The 22,884-nt window shown below is 37.3% G+C and overlaps 1 protein-coding gene and 1 non-coding gene across 2 annotated transcripts in view; one reads left to right on the top strand and one right to left on the bottom strand.

Annotated features, from left to right (window-relative positions):
• LOC131481299 (protein eyes shut homolog) overlaps positions 1-22,884 on the bottom strand; it is a 1,058,324-nt gene that overhangs the window by 933,267 nt on the left and 102,173 nt on the right. The gene's annotated exons all lie outside the window — the stretch shown is intronic.
• On the top strand, positions 8,989-9,095 carry LOC131481967 (U6 spliceosomal RNA). Its single transcript, XR_009246673.1, has one exon. It is a non-coding gene; the product is annotated as a U6 spliceosomal RNA (small nuclear RNA).

Here is a 22,884-nt window from a genome sequence, read left to right as displayed (position 1 = left end):
AGTCGCTGAAACAGAAAGGGAGGTGAGTGGTCCTTCTTTTGCTGTTTTCCCAGACCATTAACAGGGAGCTGGATGGGAAGTCGAGCAACCAGGACACAAACTGGCAGCCATATGGGATACTGGTGCTTGCAAAGGGAAGATTAGCCCATTGAGCCATTACACTGTACCCCTATTTAAAATTTGAATCTGTGATATGTATATCTAAAATATTGTCAAAAGTTTATATTCTTTTTTATGATGAAATTAAATTTTGTTTTGGTTGCTTGATGAAATCATTATAATGACTCCACATTATGATAATGATTACACCTTATATACGAAGTCTCCTTTTGAAGACTATGTTCAGAAAAACTGAAACAAGTGAGAATACTATTTTATAAGGAAAATAATTTTTATTCTGCTGTTGAAACAATAATGCTATGTCCTTTATACAAAGGCCACTGAAGGCAACATTCAACTTTAATGAATTGCTCTGGAAAGTGATGATTTTATTATACGAACAGAATTTCAGGTTAAAAAATTATGATATGAACAATCCCCAGGGAACTTCTACATCTTTCTCCTTTGCGTAAGATGTCTTTTCTTCAAATTGTTAGAACTTGTAGCTCACTTCTAGTTCCACAATCTCTGCTTTTCCAAGTTAGTTTCATGCTTTTACTGTCTGAAGTTTCAGAATATAAATGATAAGAATGAAGCATTTAATCCTGAGCTGCAATTTCATTAAATAAACAGTAGAGATTAACTTTTCTCAGATCTCAATTATAACATTTCTGAGTATATCATAACAGAAATCTCATACTCATTTAAATAAAACCAGTTTCTTTTATCTATATACCGCTTAAATTCAACAAGGATACAAGCCTGTGATTCTGAGTTTCATACAAAAAAGTCTTTGTCTTGAAGAATGCGGACTTTGTCCAAATTATTTCAGTCTTTGATTAGTTACACTATAAATTGGTTTTATTAAAGAATGACTTAATTAACTCATATGTGTTTACATTTTATTTAAAAGTATTGTAGTAACTGAGCATATTTTGGGGGGTAGAATGTAAGTTTTACCTATCTCCTTTTATAACTCTTATTTTTTTAATTGCCTGATTAAATTTTATCAATTTGTGCATCTCTTCAAAGAAACAGCTCTCCATTTCACTAATATTTTATGTTTTTAAAACTTACATGTATTTCTTTGTTTCCTGGGATTAGATTCTAGAGTTTCTTACGCCATAATAGCCAGCAACTTACCCAGGTGAAATAAAATCATCATACATAAAGTTGGCTTATGTAAAAATATGCATAGAAGTTTTGGTCATACTCATGAATTCTCATTCATGGAATCTTGTATATATAAATTACACATATATACATATACATGGTATATATAAATATTGTACATAAATAGGGAGTCTTGTATATATACACTATAATACATCCAATAAAAGTGTAATTTTATTTAAAATATATCTTTAAGTATGCCTATAATCAGTTATTTGAACAGCACTTTAAATAGCACAATATATGCCAATTTGTGTAAAATAAGTTAATTTGATTTAAAAATGTATAATCTGCTCCTACACACATACACAAAAACCCAAATTTAAAGATATACCCTTAATCTTTTAGCCTCAACTGTTCTCAAACAGAAAACCAGAATGATGAGCAAGTTGTATTATGTGAAGTCATTTTTTTAATATTTCAAGTTTTTTAAAAATACATTTAAAGATTATCTCTTAAGTTTCAAAAAAGGGTAATGATTAGAATACAGAATCATTTTGCATACACTACAGTTCTTCTAAAGTGATGATTCCAGCAACACTTTGTCTAAGGAAACACATTCTAATTGAGCCCTGACTTGTTGGCTAAGCAAGTTTCAGGTGTTTTAGTCACTGACAGTGCTAGCTGCTCAGAATTCTGTGCCAGATAAACGCAGCCCCAGATTCACCCTGGAGTAGGTTTTGGGGGGTGCTCAATAGGTTTAATGAACCAACACAATGGTACTGACAAGTTTCTTGTCTGTATTACAAAACCATGTGAAATTCTTCATTGGAAACCTGCTCCCACAGAAATGTGAATGCAAATTTTGAAGTATAACACTCACATTTTTCTGTTTATCCTTTTCCCAACTGTATTGCAAGGAAACTAAAAATCTCATCTTCATTATACATAAGGAAGAAATCACAAATTTACCTAGTTTCCCTACTGTATCAGTTCAGTGTGTATAATAATTACAATATTAAGCTTAAATGCAGCACACTTTCTCTATTATGATTGAACTTAATTATATATTCACACAGATTCTTGTATGAAATGAAATACCACCAGGATGAAGAAATGTCTTCTTCTGATCTCCTTAGGGAGGGCAATCAAGTAAGAGAACTATTCTGGGATGATCAATAATGGTCTAACCATGGGCACTCTATGGGAGTCCAGATACTCTCTAGGTGGCAAACACTAATGCACTAGGAAAAATCTTATTAACTCTTCAAAAGCATTACACAAACTTTTCATACATTTCTTTGTTTTTATTCTTTTTGGGGAAAGGTAGGCTTTTGCTAGTGTGGGTTTTTCCTAAATAGTAATATGCATTAGGAAAATTAAATATCAACCTGTCTAAAGACAAGCAGGGTTTTTGACAGTACGCTTCTTAAAAAAACAGATAAATCAAGTGATGAAAGCAAAAAATATCTATATAAAAGAAAAATATGATTTAGTTGTCCATGAAATGGGCAATGGGCTGAAAAGTGACTGTCAAAGTTTTCCAGAAAAAGAGAATTATGGATGAAGGTAGCAAATGAATGGGGAGGATATGCTAGCAATGAGGAAGCATTTCTTGAAGACCTATCTATTTATTTGTTTTGTAGAAGACAAATTGAGAGAAAGAGAGAGAGAGAATCTTCCATCCACTGCTTCACTCCCCAAACAGCTACAACGACTGAAGTTGCACTGGTTTGAATCCAGGAGCAGGGGCTTCTTGAATGTCTCCCATGTGGGTACAGGGATCCAAGGACAAATTTTGGCCATCTTCCACTCATTTTCCAGGCATATTAACAGGGAGCTGTACTGGAAGTAGTACAGCCAGGACTTGAACTGGTGCCCATATAGGATGCTGGCACCACATGCAAACACTTAAGTTACTACACCATGGCATCGTACTCATGAGGAAGGGTTTTTTATGTTGCTACAAAATAGAACAAATGTAACTGACAATTCAGGTGAAATATGTACCATCTCAAGAAAGCAGACACGGTTTATAGTCATGTATTTCTTATGTAAGCATGCTTGTTGCTTCCAGATATTTTCATTTTAATAAGAATCAAGAATTAAAAGTATTATGATTTAAAGTAAGCTAATATCTCAATTTATAATTCCATTCAACCTAAAAGGACTCATGTTAGCGTATGAGTCACATGTAGCAAGCTTTACAATTAAATGTTGAAAGCTATGCATCAAAACTTCAGAATCATTAGCTTTTGAAGACAGGACACCTGGTTGGAAAGGCATTTCTTGTTTAAGACATGGGGTTCCACATACTGGCCTTGAACGTAACCCATGGATGGGACCATGGCCTTGGAGAAGACAATGTATTTAGGGAACTCTGCATTCAGAGAGAAGAACTCGACTCCTCTGTGTTTAAAGATTATATACTTGTAAGTAACTTTCCTTAATCTTTCTCTATTATTAAGGCTCACGTGAAACTCAGGACAAGGTTATGGCAATGAGAGAAAACAGAGCAAAGTCAGCATTACTTTAGGCTCTCTGAGGAACACAGGCAGAATGAAGTCAGGAACTCTGACCTACAGATTTCACTTTTCCAATTGCCTGGAAAAGTTGGTCCATTATATGAATGCACAAGGATGACTCCTCTGAATTCCAATGGAATAGAGGCACAGTAGTTTCAGATTACCTCACAATATTATATTTGCTGTAGGTAGACAATGCTGGCAACTATTAAGAAAATAAATAAGAAAAAAAATACCTGAGATGAGTAACTTAGATAAGAAAATGCCTGCTAGAAAACTAGAAAGAATAAGGAACTAATATAGAGCAGATAGATGAATTATACAGCCAGTACCTCGGAAGTATTCTTCAAAACTGGGAGACACGTGCAATGTTGAAGGTCAATCTCAGAGGCAGTATCGAGTATAGTAGGTAATTCTGCCACCTCCAAGTCCTGCATTTCATATGGGGACTGGTTTGTATCCCAGCTGCTTCAGTTCTAATCCAGATCCCTGTTGGGAGTCTGGGGAAAGCAATGATAGATGGACCTACTATTTGGGCCCTGCCGCCCATGTGAGAGGGCTGGATGATGCTTCTGCCTCCTAGGTCTGGCTTGAGCCAGTGCTGAATGCTGTGGTCAAATGAGGAGTGAATCAGTAAATGGAAGATCTCAGTCTCTCTCTCTCCCTGTTTCTGTGACTCACCCTTTCAAATAAAAAAAAATAGTTTTTCTAAAAAGTCAATCTCTTAGGAATAAATAGAGAGATGTGAAGAAGCCATCAAAGGGAAGATGTTGAACGAAGTATTCAAAGTCTCAGATGGGAAAGTGTTATCAGTCTATTGCATTATATAATAATATTAGTTAATAAGATGTTTTTCACATTTTAAATTAAAATAGATTTCCATAGGGATGCCAATTTTAGCCCTAGAGGTTTCATTTCTAATCCAGCCCCCTATTAATGAGCCTGGGAAAGTAACAGAAGATAATCACAGTGTTTGAGCCCTGATATCTATATGGGAAACCCATATGAATCTCTTGGTTCCTCGTTTTGGTACGGGCGGGACATTGAGTAAGTGAACCAACAGATGGAAAATCCCTGTGTCTGTAATGCTGCCTTTACAAATTAAATAATTAAATCTAAAATATTTAAGTATTTGCTTTAGAAAAAATAGAGATATAGAGAGAGGGGGGATGAAGGGAAGGAAAAAGAGTAGGGCTGGAGGGAGAGGGAGAAAGAGATCTTTCATCTTTTGGATCACTCCCTAAATGGCCCCATTGGCTGGAGCTGATCCACTGCATACACAGGGGCTTATTCCAGATCTCCTAAGTGTGTTCAGGGGTGTTTCAGGCACTTCAGTTGGGAGCTTAATCAGAATTGGGGTAGCCAGGATACAACCTCATGCCCACATGGGATGCTGATCCTGCAGGCAGATACTTGGCCTAAGCTGCCACTTTGCCAGCCTCAATGATTCCTAAAAAATAAATGTTAATGTTCTCATCACAAGAAATAATAAGTTGATGCCATGATACATAAGTTCACTAGGTTTGTTGATATTTTCTAGATTACAGAAGTGGAAGTGATATAGTATACACATAATTAAAATTAAATAAATAATAAAAATTATATTGAAAACATAGATTTCTTCCTCGTGCAGTAGACAAGACTTAAGTATCCAAAAAGATCTATTTTCTCTTTTATTTTTCATTTAATTTAGGGCTTTGCTTTCTCATGAACCACATTTCTATTCATTTTTCTGATTCAAAATTTGGTGGACTAGCTTGGTATTGTACTGATTCAATATTTTGCCTTTAAAATCATATTAATAGCTTTAAAAATCTGGCCAGATTTATAGACTTATGGGATCAGTTAAATAATGACAGTGTGAGAAGGCACTCTGTTAAAAATGAAAATTATTCACATTCTTAAGATGCCATCAATAACCATTTACAGCCTAGAAAAACACATTGTTGTCAAAAGTAGATATCGTTTCTCTCTTTAAAGATTTTTAAAATTATTCGAGAGGAAAAGATGGCCGACCACAGAGAGCTGGTGTAGGGTGGAGTAGGGAAAGAGGGGGAACCGATCCAGCAGAGAAACAGGCCAGGAAACACAAAATTGTAGGGAGAAGAGCGAGAAGGTAACTGGAGTTCACTAAAGCAAGAAGATCTACACAGCGTGAAGGAACAGCCACAAAACGTGGGAAAGAAAATACAGCATGCTGCGCGAAACTTGGTGAGTCACGATCCCAGGCAGGGAGAAGGCAGCAGAGGCTCAACCGTCCCAAGGAAAACAGAGGCGGCTAGAAGGATAGGCGCCCACACCGACAGGGGCACCAGTCCTCTGGAGGACAGGAGCCCCGAGAGGAGGCTACTGGACTGATCACTGGGGGCATCATCCCCTACAGAAGTGGAGGACAAGCAGGGGAGGTTTCCCAGAGGCGTGCCTCCCAGCTGCTCAGCGGCTTTGGGAGAGTGCAGAGGGAACAGGAGCGGCACTGTGGGACTGGGGCTCAGAGATCCCCGTATTGGCTCCGAGCTGTGGACTGGCTGCTGGAGAGTCCAGTGGATCCTATTGCTGGGCTCGGCCTGAGCTCCAGAGGCTGGGCAATGCTTGGCAGGGCCCTCACGTCCTGGGCAGAGGAGCAGACTAGTGGGGGCACGTCTGCGTGCCCCTCGCAGCTCTGTGCCTCTCAGGGATCCGCTTCCACCCTTGAGAGAGTGCAGCTGAGGAAGCGGCTTCTCTAGGGTGGAGTCGCCTGCTGGGCTCAGCTAGAGAGGTCTGACAGGTTCTCCCAGCAGGAGCCTGCCTGCAGGAAAGACCTGCCTGCAGCTGAGTTCAGCACTGGGGCCCATGGAGATTTCCAGCCCAGCACGGGGTTGGGGATTTCAGGCTTTGACCAGCAGGGGCCTCTGCTGTGCTAACCTCAAGCCCTGAAGGAGAGTCTCGGCTCAGCACTGATGCAGAAACCCCCGCTGTACCAGCCTTGTTACCCAGAGCCGAGGCGCGGGGCACCGCCTTTGAGAGGGAGCCACAGGGGAACGGGCCTGGCACTAGGGTTGGCCCACAAAGCCTCCTGACCCAGCTCGGGGCTGTGATCTACAGACCCTGAAAGTAGCTGGTGTCTCAGGCAGTATGCCCTGCTGGGCTCAGCCAGAGACCCCAAACCAGAGCCAGCTCAGCTGAATCGAGGCTAAAATCCCAAAACAACAAGAAGCATAAGCACAATGAGGAGAAGTATCAGGACAAGCAATGACCCAGAAGAAAGATCAAGCACTCCCTCCCAATACAACCAAAAACTAATCCCAATATCTGAGATGCAAGATGAAGACATAGAGGAAATACCAGATAAGGACTTTAAGAAACTAGTGATGAAATTCATCAGAGACAGTGAGAAGCACTGGGAAGAGTCCAAGGTATTCAAAAACCATGTCACTGCAGAAATAAATCAAGTCAAAAAGGGAATCCTTGATATAGAGAACAAAATTGAAAGCCTAACCAACAGAATGAACACAGCAGAGGACAGAATATCAGAATTGGAAGACAATCAGAATGAAAGGCAGCAGCTCATCAAACAGTTGGAAACAAATGTAGAGAAAGCCAATAGGTCCATACAGGAAATGAAAGACAACCTCAAAAAATCAAATATTAGAATAATAGGCCTTCCCGAAGGAGTGGAAAAGGAGACAGGCTTGCAACAGGTGCTCAATGAGATAATACAGGTGAACTTCCAGAACAATGGAAATATAAATCCAGCACAAATCCAGGAAGGACAAAGAACCCCCAGTAGATTCGATCCAAACAGATCGTCACCCAGACATGTGGTCCTCAAGCTACCTTCTAGTGAATACCAGAAAACTATTCTAGGACAAGTAAGAAAAAAGGATAAGATTACTTTCAGAGGAAGGCAAATCAGAAACACAGCCGACCTATCAGAAGAAATGCTCCAAGCAAGGAGAGAATGGGGTAAAACCTCTCAAATCCTGAAACAAAACAACTGCCAACCAAGAATAATGTACCAAGCAAAGCTCTCATTTGTATTTGAGAATGAAGTCAAATACTTCAACAGTAAAGAGAAACTCAAAGAATACATCAACATGAAACCAGCTCTGGAAAATCTCCTCAGGAAGGTGCTAAACCCAGAAATAAAAAATGCAAACCAAAATCAAAGATGGCAAATGGGAAGACCTCCCCACTAAAATCCATACAAGGAAAGTCAACCAATCAGAAACTCTAATAGTTGCAAATACACACTTGCACACTTACACACACTCATGGCATCCCAAAATCAATTTCTCTCAATATTATCTCTAAACACAAATGGCCTAAACTCACCAATCAAAAGGCATAGATTAACGGAATGGATCATCAAACGGCACCCAACTATATGTTGCCTACAAGAGACACATCTAACCAGAAAAGCCTATAAGAAATTTAAAGTGAAGGGATGGAAAAAGACATTTCATGCCAATGGATGGGAACAAAAGGCTGGCGTAGCTGTTCTAATCTCAGATGACCTAGACTTCAAGCTGACAGACATCAAAAAAAAAAAAAAAAAAAAAAACAGGGAAGGACATTGTATATTGGTGAAGGGACTGATCCATCAGGAAGTAATTACAATCGTGAACATATATGCACGTAATTCCAATGCACCTAGCTACGTGAAGCAATTACTTACAGACTTAACAGGAGACATAGATATACACACAATAATTGTGGGCGATCTTAACACTCCGCTAACAACTATAGGCAGATCAACAAAACAAAAACTCAACAAAGAAACAGCAGAGCTAATACAAACATTAGAACAATTAGACTTGGTAGACATTTATAGAACTTTTTATCCTAAGACCACAGATTATACATTTTTTTCAGCAGTGCATGGCACCTTCTCCAGGATTGACCACATGATAGGACACAAAGCAAATCTAAATAACTTCAAAAAGATAGGAATCATACCATGTACCCTCTCAGACCACCACGGAATGAAACTGGAAATCAGCAATTCAAAATGCCCAAGGAAATACAGAAACTCTTGGAGGTTGAACAATATGCTATTAAATGAACAATGGGTCAGGGAAGAAATTAAAGATGAGATCAAAAAATTTATGGAAACCAATGAAAACTCTGACAGAACATTCCAAAACTTGTGGGACACTGCCAAAGCAGTGCTACGGGGTAAATTCATCGCAATTGGAGCCCATGTCAAGGCCCAAGAGAGGCGTCAAATACAGGAACTAACCACACACTTCCAGGAATTGGAAAAGCAGCAGCAGTGCTCGCTTCGGCAGCACATATACTAAAATTGGAACGATACAGAGAAGATTAGCATGGCCCCTGCGCAAGGATGACACGCAAATTCATGAAGCATTCCATATTTTTACATACCGTATGAGCCAGCAATAGCACTCCTAGGAATATATCCAGAACACTTGTTTTATGAGAAACCAACATGCACTCCTATGCTCATAGCAGCACAATCAGTAATTGCAAAAACATGGAAGCAGCCAAAATGCCCATCAGCAGACGATTGGATAAGAAAGCTATGGTTCATCTACTCCATGGAATACTACTCAGCTATTAAAAAAAACAAAATGCAGTTCTTTGTGGCCAAATGGGCCAAACTGGAAACCATAATGCTAAGGGAAATGAACCAATCCAAAAAGGTTAGATACCACATGTTTGCCTTAATTTAAGATGATATGATGTTAAGCATAACATGTTATGTTATGGATATTATTTCATATGTAGTATATAAACTAAAATTGAACTGTGAATGGGGGGTCACAGAAAGTGGTTAAGAAATTGCATTTATTTTTAACATGTTGACTGCTCAATACCATGTCAATTAATTCCATAACGATGTAAAATTTTGCAGATGATATATTAGTGCTTTTATTTGACCGGGATGATACTCTGCTGACTCTGCCCTCAGACCAGAGAGGGTATACCCAATAAGTAGTTGAACTTGACTGGACTATAAGATCTTGGACTCTATGCTTGGCACATACTTGCAAAGAGGGAATCTCAACTGAACTTGAACTGTGGTTATGCAACAAGGTGGAGGAACCCACCATGGGGGGAGGGTGGGGGGAATCCCAGATTCTATGTAATTACAACACAATGTAATTAATGAATAAATTTAATAAAAAAAGATTTTTAAAATTATTATTGGAAAGGCAGATTTACAGGGAGAAGGAGACATAGGAGAAAGAAAGATTTATCTCTTGGTTAACTCCCCAGATGGCCCCAATGGCTGAAGTTGAGCTTATCTGAAGGTGGGAGACAGGGACCCCATCCAGGTGGCCCACAGCGATGAAGGGTCCCAAAGCTTTTAGCCAACCTATGCTGCTTTTCCAGGCCATAAGCAGGAAACCAGATGAAGAGTGGACCAGTCAGGACACAAATTGGTGTCCATCTGGGATGCAAGCACTTGTAGGCAGAGAATTAGCCAATTCAGCCTGCATGCTGTGAATATTTTCCTTCTTTTTTTATTTTTTTAAACATATATTTTTATTGCAATTCCTTTTTTAAAAAATTAATTACATTGCATTATGTGATACATTTTTTTATGCACTGGGATTTCCCCTGCCCCTCTCCAATCCCTCCCTCCACGGTGGATTGCTTTACCTTGTTGCATTTCCATAGTTCAAATTCAGTTGACATTCTTTCATTGGAGGTATTTACCAAGCATAAAGTCCAGCATCTTATTGTCCTGGTAAGTTCAATGGTTTCTTGGTGAGACCATCTCTGGTCTGAAGGCAGAGCCGGCAGAGTATCACCCCAATCAATTAAGAGCCCCAACATAATATTTCCAACCATTTACAACATTATGGCATTAATTGACATGGTATTGATTAACCAATATGTTAATAGGAAAATGCAGGTTTTCTACCACAACCTGTGACTTCTTCATAGACATTTCAATTTTGGTTTACATTCAACCATGTTCTATACACCTTAAAATGACTTAGATTGCTATTCAGCATATATCCTGTTATAATTATAGAGTTAGACCACCTGAAAAACAGCCACGTTCAGCGAAATCATGCTTCAATGCTATAAACTGCTAAAGACTAAAATTAAAATAGGCATGAGACAGCTGAATATTTTCCTTCTTAGAGGTGACAAACTATTTTATATGGCTGTTTGAGTAGAGGCTTCTTGTTTCCATAATGGAAGTAACCCCACATTTTATAAGCATATCAAGCAATGTTTTTTTTTTCTTTCTAGTCAGTCATTTATCTATTCCTCAAATTGGATTTACATACATTCCAAAGTAGGAAACATACTTCACACCCAGTCCTTGAATGGATATCTGTATTTCTGCTCTCATATCACATACTCATTGTCTTAGTTTAGATTTTGATGCAATCAGAATCTGAGTTAAAGACTTTTGTACAGTAAGTAGTTCTTAGATGATCTTAAGAAACAAGGATATGGAATATGGAAGGCAATTAGAGGATGATGAAAAGTCAGCAGATTGGTATTTGTTCTGGTTACTGTTCTAGGCATTGGGGACATGATTACACAGTAGGGTGAGAGGTAAATAGTATACACAAATAGTAACGTAATCATGATTACTTTTACACAAGTCAGGTAGTTATCAGGTAGTGATCTTCCGTGCTCTGAAGTGTGACTTAGAGATATTGATCTGTAGAGTCTAAGAATTATTTTGAGTTGGCTCCCATGATTTAAGGAAAAAACCCTTGAGAGGGAGCAGTCTTCAGCAAGCGCTTGATACAAAGAATTGTCATTACCTAGATCACTCAGCGACATCATAGGCTCACCAGGAAGCTGGGTCACAGAGGGCACAGCAAGGATTTCCTACATTTGATGCATGAAGAACTGTCTAGAAACATATCTATCCCCACTGCCCTCCACATGTTCTCCATCCTCACCACAGAGCTGACCTCAATCCTCTAAAAGCCAGCTGTGCAAATTTCATTTGAAGCCTCTTTTATATACCAAATTGTTCCCAAAGTTGGTATTTCTTTGTGATGGGTATTATTAGCATGCTTTCATTCTGAATTTTTCAATATTGACATGCTTTCCTTCTGAAATATGGAACAAATGTGTCTATTTCCTATTGCATTCAGTAGAGAACCCTGAACTTTGGAAGTTATTGAGCCCTTTTGGGTAAGTTCTCATGGATAAGTAACTTATAGATAAGTTCTAGGATGGAAGAAAATTAAATGACTAAGAATAAAACTTGCAAGGTCTAGATATGAATGCCTAATACAATTGAATTGTTTTACAATGACAACTTTTGCTACTCATCAGTCTTGAGAATCATTATGATTAATAGTAGTTTGCATGATAATGTTTATAAATGTATAAATGAAACACGGTTTTGTCATATACTTACAGAATGTTTCTGAGTCAATTATTCTGAAATATCAGTCAAACTTTTGTGACATAATTATTAACAATATACCAAATTAAGTGTATGTAGATAATGACCTATAAACATACAATAACTGGAGTGTTTTTTTTTACAATACCTCATCTCAAGCCATTATTTTAGCCTTTGTTTTAATTAATTATTTTGCATTATGTGACAGTTTCATAGGCTCTGGGAATACCCCCCCCCCAGTGGATTCCTCCACCTTGATGCAGTATTACAGTTCAAATTCAATCAAGATTCTTTCCTTGCAAACATATACCAAGCATAGAGTCCAGCTACTTATTGTCCAGATGGGTTGAACAGTTTCTTGGGGAGACCATTTCTGGTCTGAAGTTAGAGCTGGTAGAATATCATCACAGTCAATTAAGAGTCCCAATATAACATCAACAGCAATTTGCAACATTATGGAATTGACATGGTTTTGAGTAACCAGTATGTTAAAAAAAAAAAAAAAAAAGCAAGTCCTAACCACAACCTATGATTAGCTCATTGACATTTCAATTTTAGTTTATATTCAGGACCGGCTGCTATATACCTTAAAATGGCTATAAAGTACCATTCAGCTGTCTCGTGTCTATTTCATTTTAGTATTTAGCCATTTGTTGTGTTGAAGTATAATTTTGCTGATCTTGGCAGATTTTAGGATAATCTAGACTCGCTTGTAACTCTAACAAGATATTTGTCGACATTTAAGGTGCAGAACATTTTTGGGGGGGAGGGATGTGTGCAGGGAAATCCTCAGCACCATGGTGAGGAGTAACTAATCTTTGTGTCCCACCCAGCGAGGCATGAGCCAATCCATGCCAGCTCTTTCCTGTCAGATTCCAAGCTCTACTTTTTGTTGTTTGTCTATTTATTTTAGTTTTTTTTTTAGTTTGTATGATTGTTTGTTTGCTGTGAGGGGTTTTCGAAGCAATCCCGATGGTCATTGCGAGGGAGAGTGGGGGTCCAGAGGTGGAGCCAGGCTCTCGGACCAGAGAAAGCTCTCTTCCCTGGTCCCGAAGGACATTTATTGTTCTTCTGTTTCTGCGGACCACTCAGGGCTTCAGGTTGTCTTTCCGATGATGCTGGTTTCTGCGCGGTAGTGTTTGGACTTCTTCCATCCCCAGCGGAAGCTCCGGTTGGGGGTGGGTGACCTCAGAGTACTCGGCCTCCGAGGGCATCCAATTCCCTTAGCCTTTTGTTTTGTAGTGTATAAAAAATTAGCTGCTTCAAGATTATTATAGATTATATAAATACACACAATTGATAAAATCACAGAGGTTAACTTGGTATTAGTTTCATTTTAGAAAGAAAGATTTTGGTTAATGAGTAAAAATAAGGTAAAAAATTTACATTTTGTTTCACATCTAGATGTATTGCGGAAATCACTTGTGAATATTTAATCAAGCTGTCAAATATGAATTTAAAAATTTTAATTCCCATAACAAAATGTGTGAATGTGTGAATGTGTTTATAATGTTTACATCTGAAAGTCAACATGGAAACTATTTAAAATGTTAAAAATTATTTAACTTGTATGTACTCATTGAGGTCTTCCTCGTATATTTCTTTTTTTTTTTTAAGATTTATTTTATTTTTTATTACAAAGTCAGATATACTGAGAGGAGGAGAGACAGAGAGGAAGTGGAGCTGCCGGGATTAGAACCAGCGGCCATATGGGATCAAGGCAAGGAACTTAGCCACCAGGCCACACCGCCAAGTCCCCTCGTATATTTCTAATCCAAAGATCGTATTATATGAAAAATATTCCTTTATATAAAGAGCCACATGAGAAAAAAATAAGAGGTAGGACAACAAAGGAATTTGAAGATTATTAAAACAATTCATGGAAGAAAACAACAGTCGTAATTTTATACATACTATTTTAGAGAAAGGAAAATATTTTTTTGATGATAACAGGAAAGTAGAAATAATACTGAAAAAATTAAAAGTGGGGGCCTGGCGCCGTGGCCTAGCAGCTAAAGTCCTTGCCTGGAACGCACCAGGTTCCCATATGGGCGCCAGTTGCAATCCCAGCAGCTCCACTTCCCATCCAGCTCCCTGCTTGTGGCCTGGGAAAGCAGTTGAGGGCAGCCCAAAGCCTTAGGTCCCTGCACCTGCATGGGAGACCTGGAAGAGGTTCCAGGTTCCCAGCTCCGGATCAGCGTAGCACCGGTAGTTGTGGTCACTTGGGTAGTGAGTCATCGGACGGAAGATCTTCCTCTCTGTCTCGCCTACTCTCTGTATGTCTGGCTTTGTAATAAACATAATAAATCTTTTTAAACAATTAAAAGTGGGAGCTAAATGCTCTCTTTCTTCTATTTTTTAATATTTCCTTTTATATGAAAGACAGATGTATGTAGAGAGAGATAGGGTGAGGAGGAGATTAAGAGAGACAGCAAGAGAATGTCTTCCATCTGCTTGTTTAAGGCGCAGGCTGAAGCTGGGAGTTTGGAACTTCTTCTGGGTCTCACATGGGAACTCAAGGTTTCATGCACTCTGGCAACCTGCTGTTTTCTCGGGTCATTAGTGGGAAGCTGGATTAGAAGTGGAGCATCCACAAGGCCACATGGGATAAAGACTTGCCTAACTCCTTGCTTTGTAACTAAAAAGTCCTGAAAGAAACCACTTGTTTGTGAGTTGGCTGAACTCTATCTTTACCATGGATTGTCATCTCCTGCCTCCTCTTGTAGTATGTGGGCAAATCTGATTTTCACAGTTACTACTGTGTATGTTAGTTAGAAACTCACTTGGAAGTATGATCAGTGTTAACCTTCATATAAACAGGTATTAAAATAAAAGCATTTGAGGAATCTATTAATTGTAAATATCTTAAAAACCAAGTTAGTCCTTGTAAAATGTGTATTATGTCATGCTTTTCTAATATTTTGACTGTTAGTCTCTCAGCTAAGAATAAAATGCTTATATTTTTTTTTCCTATGCAATTGATAGCATAGTGTTATTTTTTGTTTTGATGGGGTTGCATATATACTTAAATATTCTAATTTGCCCAAGGCAAACCAAAGCTAGTTTCTTGCTTTAACCTCTTCTAATAGTGCAATTACATAAAACAAAGAATTATTTTACTAGGAAAATATCTTTCTTCTACCTACAAAGTTAAATATGATATTACTGTTTTGAGCTCATTCTCATTCTACCCCTTTATAAATTACAAAATCATATGTATTTGTTTGTAGGCATACCAGTATAAATCTCAATTCTAAGTAAAACCAATTTTTATGGCTTTTACTGTTATGTTTTCTTTCTTAACTTATTACTTTACCCTAGTATTCTATAATCATCTTCCTACATATTTCCCTATGGCGAGTAATATCACACACACACACACACACATACACAGAGTTTTCAACACTCATACATAAATGTATTAGAGAAAAGTGAACATATGGATGAATTTTATGTTATAAGGTTCTAGTAGTATTATGCAGTTTAGTTCTTCCATTCTTCTGGGTAGTAGTAATACATTTCTAGTCTCTGGTATAGTTGTCCTGAACTGATGGCTGAATTACTTTAGAACTAGATACCTCTATAGAAATACCACAGTTAGCACATTTGCAGCATAGCTAGCTTACATGAATTCTCATGAGTTCAACAATCTAGGTGTTAACACTCCTTTTTCATAAAAGATTGTAAACTGGATTTTATAGCCTTGTATTACGTATTTTCAAAACCCTGACATTAATTAATAATTATAGATATTATAGGTGAAGAGATAGGGTACAAGATGGAGGGAGAAGATGAAAAAGGAAGAAGCAAGAACAGGAAAGGAAAGGGAGAAGGTGAGAAGGTAGAGTGGGAGCGGGAGATTAAAAAAAAAAGAATCTTCCATCTAAAGCTGAATTTCCCAAATAAATGCCAGAAACAGATAAGAATGGGTGAGGTTGAAGCCAAAAGTCATGAATTCACTTGATCTCAGCCAAAAAGCCAAGAAGGGGTAAAAGGCTGAGAACTCAAATCTTGGTCTCCAATACAGGCAGTGGGGCACAAGTACTTCTCAGAATGTCCATTAGAAGGAAGCTGTAATTCAGAAGCAGTGCTCAACTAGAACAGGTTCCTAGCACTAGGAGAGGGAATGCGGCATCTAATGTCCTCTGTCAAATAACAACCCCAAATGAATCCTCCTATTTCATCTTCTTTTTATTTGAGTGAGCACTTGAGACCGGCTACCTTATAGAATGTACAGTAGCAAGAAGCTGGAGTTGAAAGAGGCATGAAGACTCTGACACACTCATAGTGAATATTTGTGTCCCAAATGGTGTCTTAACTTTTCTGCACAAAATGCTTACCTTTGCATTGAATCATTTTGAAATTAAGAGCAATTGTTTCTTTCATGTGAGAATGCTAAAATAAAGCTAACCAAACACCACACGTGATTCTGATTGGTCAAAATTCTAATTTTCATTAGAAAACAGGGCACACAAAGCAGAATTAGAAATAGAAGGTAACAAGGAATCATCAGTCCTAAATTGGCCTTTGCTTTCATTAATTACAGTCACAATGCTCAATGAATGCTTATGAGAACACCATACCACACAGCCTGAGGCTCAGAGCAGGTGAAAACAAAATGTTTCTCTGCATAAAGAATCAATGAGGAGTAGTTCACAAGTGAAGATCATTTGAGTATAAGCATGATGAGTAGAAATTGGAATTAGTTTATTCATCAGCTGTATGTTTTATATTTCAGGAATATCCATCCATTTTTCTTACTCTTCATGTATGATGTGTCAGATTTAAGCATTCCTCGCCATCTCTAATTGGCAATCCTAGTCTAATTTACATAACATATCACATACACTATACTATAAAGGTGCTAATGTGTCTCTCCTCTCATTGAAACTGCATTCTATCTTCTTCTTTCACAGGAGTCAGTCATTTCTTAAGCATTCATATGAAAAAGTTCTCAAAAGTATTTTTTCTTTCTTAAATAATACTCTTCCTTCAAAGTACCCTGAATATTCTCATCAATTTTATTTCCTATTATCTCTTGAACTCACCTTCAACTGTCCCGCCCTCACCAACTTCCATTCCTTAGAGTATTACCAATAACATCTGCATTGCTAACCCCGAGAATTAGTACTTACACTTATTTGACTTGACCTAATTTCTTTTGATTCTATGGATCATTCCATCTGCTTGAAATTACTTAGTTGGTTTTCAGACCTCTATCTGTTCGTTTTCACCCTGCACTCTTCTCTTTTCCTACTGTCAGTTTTTCCTCTTCCCCTGATGCCTTGAACACTGCAATGCCACAGGGATCAAGTCTTGTTCCTTTTCCACATCCCCTCTGTGTTTATTTCTGATTCTGTATAGCTTGACATTTTCATCCAGTCCATCTTACTCTTTCCTAACCTGTAGCCTATTCGGCTTCTTCTTTATGATTCACTGTGCAATTTTCACTGTTATTTCCTAAGCCGTGATGTTCTTGCTTCAGATTTTTGTATTATCACATATTGCAGATCTGTGGCTTGATTGTTAATTATTCAGACTTCTGGATTATACATCCAAAATATTTAAAATCTTCCAAATCAAATATTCTAATCATATTATCCATATTTTCCCTCTACCTTAGATTCTTTCTCCCAGGCATGTGGGAAACCACAGCCTTCAATGTAGGTTAGGTGCCAAGTAATCACACTGAGTCAACAGGAAAGGACTGGCACTAATTTGTGAAATCTCTTGGTTGTTTTCACAGTAAGTTCTATTCACTGAAGTTGGAAATTTGTCATCTGTGTCTGTAGGTTGGAATGCTGATATTGCTGAGCTAAAGCCATGCAGGTAAAGCAGGGGCACCAGCCTAAATCCTGAACTGTGTGGAACAGATTTATTGTCCTGAAAATTGACATGGATATTAATTATAACAAAATTCAACTTCATATTCTATCCTTTGCATCTCAATATGCTACTATTTTTTTCTTAGAGAAACTAATCTGATCTGGACAAATACATTTCTGGTTACATATATATATATATAATATTCTTTATGACGATCACAGAATATGTGATGCATTTATTTGGAACTTGTTCATGAATTTTCCCTAATAGGATACACTGTGTCAGGTTCCTGACTTATATAATTAGCATTTAGATTATGGACATATACGAAAAGTACAGGTTTAGTAGTGAACTGTAAATTGTATTGAGTCTTTGCACCTGTTTCTCTTGCCATATAACTTTTAAAAAGGAATTAAATATATATTGCTTTAAGAAGCATTTTAAAAATTGACCACAGAAAATAACTGAATTAAAGCCAGAAGTGGATACGAACACCATTCTTCAAAGTACAATTTTAACACCCAAGAATCAACCTTTGGACATGTCACTGTGACTCAGTAGATTAAACTACAACTTGTGATATGTCACTCCATATCTGAGCATTAGTGTGAGACTTGGCTACTCTAGCTCTAATCCAGTTTTCTGCTAATGTGCCTGGGGAAGAAATGGATGGTGGCTCAAGCACTAGGGACCCTGACACCCACGTGAAGATCATGAGGCAGTCCTTGGAGTCCTGCTTCACCTTATGCTGAACCTTACTGCTGTGGTCACTTAGGGAGTAAATGTTACATCTCTCTCTCTCATAAGGAAGTAGGTAAATGAAACCTTAAAAGTTAAAAAGACAGCCTTTAATGAAAAATAAATGTAACAATGCCATAAACATGAAGTGATTGTACGACAAGATATTTGATTTTACATAAGAGACTTCTTGGATCTACTAAGTGAAGCCCTTAGAAGCGATCATAGGTATTAAGGAACTTAATTCCTCTTTTTGGCACGCAAATATTGGAGATAATGTGTCCCCACATTGTATCAAAATTGAACATAGAAAAAGGTAAAGGGCCACTGATGTCAACAATATAGTGCACTTTAATTAAATATTGAGTAACTGCGTTTGATCTTAAAAACGCAGATCGACATTTCTTCCTAACAGATGAAATTGGAATCATACATATATTGAGCTCATTATTAGAAAAACACCATCTTTTTGTACATTCGAGTTGTCAGTTTTGAATCTTGTCACATAAAGAAAAGTGCTTTGGTGTAATTTAGTTGCCTTTTTGCCTATAATAGTAGGAAATACAAAATGCCACGCAAGCAGTAGTGCTACTCTTGATAAAGAAAAGTGATTAACATTGACAGAAAGATAGATAAAATAAAATACCACGTAAGTTAAGCTGCTTCATTTTTGTGACCACAGATTTAGAGTAACCAGTGAAACAAAAAGAATAAGCCTTAATATTTAAGTATCACATATCGAAAATGTAAAATTATGAGGTTGAGCAGTACCAAGACAGAGATTGGGTATCCCCTCACTTGTTTATAATTAAAACAATTTTATAAAACTATGCTACATACAGTGAAGAAAATAAATGGAAGAAAAAAATCAGAATTTAAGGATTCTAAGAAAGCATTCTACAGTAGGTAACCTTTCATGTAGGATATGAACACCAGTACTGGTGATGTAGTGGAAGTAGGATATTTCTGACAGAAGAAACAACATGATAATGATATGTTTATCAAAAAAGGAAAAAATATACATTGGATGAATTATCCATACAAGGTTTGCCAAAATGTCTCCCTAAACATTTAATTGTAAGATTTCTTAAAAATCTCTTGCATATTTTTTTAGCTTTATAAAAATATTCTTAATGGATGAGTCCACATTAAATATAGAAAGGACTGTAACTACTTACAGTCTTATATATGCATGTGTTTATGAAACATATTTGGTTAGAAATATGCAATTGTCAGATGAAACAATAATTCATTTTTGATTGTGTACTTGAGCATCTATTTTCTCCATCTTGTATTATCATCAGATATTATTTCTTAGGTAAGTACTTATGCATTTTATGTTTATATTTATACTTTTCATTAGATATATAGACATTATTATTAATAGTACTATAAACATTACTACATGCAATTTTATTTGCAGCTTTTAAGTACAAATGCATAAAATGCTTTTCCATTTTAGTACTATATAATTGTATCTACTTCAAAAAATATTACATGACAAAATTTGAAAAACATTTCTAAAGTATGACTTTAATGATGAATTGATATCTGGAATGTGAAAGGTGCTCATGAAACAGATCAACAAGATAAATTAATTTAAGAAATGAACAGAGCAGATGAATTGAAAATCTTTAGAGGAAGAAATGAAGGTGGCTAACAGACACATGAAAAATGCTCAGGGTTGCTAATCATAGGAGAAAACTAAGCCAGCAAGGAGGGAATAGCTCACTCCAGTCAGAGTGGCTAATATCTAAAGTACAAAAAAATAGCAATTGCTGGAAAGGTTGTGGAGAGAAAGATAGACTAGTTCTGTATGTCATGCTCCTTCCTAATGTTTCTATATCACTAACACCATTTCACTCAAATTTTGATTCTATGGTAGAATATAATAAGAGTAGAAATAAAACTAGACCAGAATTTGTATCTGATGAAACTATACATATATATAAATTATATTATATATTAAAATGACACTGTTGTTTCTGAATATATGACCTTCAGGAAACATGCAAAAGTTTGAAGATCTCTGTGCGCTAAAAATTTAAAATACTTCAAATAAAATTTTAGGATTCCCTGGAAAAATAGAAGAGAAATGAATAACTTTAAGAACAATTTAAAAATCTGTAGAGCTGGGCCCTAGCAGCTAAAGTCCTCACCTTGAACGCTCTGGGATCCCATATGGGCGCCAGTTCTAATCCTGGTGACCCTGCTTCCCATCCAGCTCCCTGCTTGTGGCCTGGGAAAGCAGCCGAGGACAGCCCAATGCATTGGGACCCTGCACCCGCGTGGGAGACCTGGAGGAGATTCCTGGTTCCCGGTTTTGGATTGGCACAGCACCAGCCATTGTGGTCACTTGGGGAGTGAATCATTGGACGGAAGATCTTCCTGTGTCTCTCCTCCTCTCTGTATATCTGACTTTGTAATAAAAATAAATAAATCTTTTAAAAAAATCTGTAGAGCCTTAGGGGTGTTGAAGAAGTATTTTCAGAGGAGGCTTACTACATAAATTCTATTTGTTTGTGAAAATCAGAAAAAAGCTTCCTGCGTTCATACATGAAATAGAAGGTCAATTTGGTTGTCAAAAGAACATGTAGAGGAAACAAATACGCATGACTCTCTTGAGGGAAATGACCTTTCTTTGAGTGTATAGTCATAGATCGCCCTCAGTGTAAAATCAAACTGTAACAGGTTCTTAATTAAAGCATTTCCAGTATTTCTTGCTCCCTTGCACTGCACTCTCTTTTCAGGGCAGCTAACATAGCCATGTGAAACAGTCCTGGTCAGTGAGATTTAAACCAAAGTTGTGTTCAGTATTTTTGTGAGTTATTCCTGATAGAAGAAGTCAACTGTTACTGACACTGACATCACTCATCTCTTTTCCTGGCTTCGGTATATTATATTCCCTAGAAGCACAGCAACAATTCTGAAAACATGAATTAAAGCCTAAAATAAACAGCACAATCCAATCTGGTACAATGTTGACCAGCTGAACCTGCAGCAGTAGTGTTTACCTACAGCATCTTGGGGGGTGGGAGAGAGGGGGTGTGGGGAGGTGGAGGGGTGTGTGTGTGTGTGTGACCATGTGTGTGTATGTTGGTACTGTAATGTACTACATAAATCCACAGTTTGTGACACCAGCATCATATATGTGCTTGGAGATGGATTCTCACTACTCCAGTACTAACCCAGCAGGAATGCTAGCAGCTTGGAAACATCTGTAAAGGATTGCTTAATTGTTTGGGGTACTGTCTCTCTGCAACTGACAGGAGGAACCTGGATGAAGCCAAAGCATCCAGACTCCCACATGACAGCTTTGGCCATTGCAGTGTCTGGGAATTGAACCAGGAGACCGAAGATCTTTCTGTATTTGACTACTGTAGCACTAACTTGCAAATAAATAAGTCCTTTGTTTTTAAAAAAATTTTACAGTCAAATCTCACTTGTAGTTGAATCATTACATAAATACACACACACACACACAAATTAAATTTGTCACTGCTCCTATCTTAGCCATTGCTATTATACAATGATTTTCATTATATCCTAAAATGAAACAATGAATTCATTACATCTTGTAATGAAAATAGGTTGAAGAACCAAGTGTCAATCCTTCATTCAGAAAATTTAGATATCAGTAGCATATCAACTAATTTTTTTCCATGTCTTGCTCAGTCTTACTGATCTCAGGTCTGTTATTTTACATTTTAACAGAAATAGTAATAATAACAACAATAACACCATAGTGATTGGCAGTGTTTACTAGATAACTATTGTCTAAAATAGAAAACATAATAACTTGGAAAATAATAGGAACTGGAACATACAAAGCACACTGCTTTATAGTTTAAATGTAATGCTTTGTACTATTAAAAATGTATAACTAATAATGTTTTCTTCAAATTATTTTAAACAGGAGCTATTGTACATGTAACAACTGTTACCAAGGCAACCTCCTCTGAAGCTAACAAGATTCCTTAGGAAAATGTTCAGGGCCTTTGTTCAGGTCACTTTAATACCTCTTGACTTTTTTTCACTTATTCTCTGGATATGTTTGTAGCTACTTCTGATTTTCTTGCCACTCTCATTTCCAGTTTTTGTTAGAGTGTGGGTAAAATGTTATTGTTGGGCAGTGTGAGATTCCTTTGTACTGAAAAACTGCTACTTTGCTAGGCCAGGAGGTGCCTGGACTTTGGGAGGATTCCGCTTTAGTGATAAATCTGTTCTTTGCTGCCTTGCAACTTTGTGAAG

Source organism: Ochotona princeps, chromosome 1 (assembly GCF_030435755.1).
Source record: "Ochotona princeps isolate mOchPri1 chromosome 1, mOchPri1.hap1, whole genome shotgun sequence".
In the NCBI taxonomy this organism is placed as follows: Eukaryota; Metazoa; Chordata; class Mammalia; order Lagomorpha; family Ochotonidae; genus Ochotona; species Ochotona princeps.
Note: the sequence above shows the minus strand (reverse complement) of the source record. Positions and strands in the feature narration are given on the sequence as shown.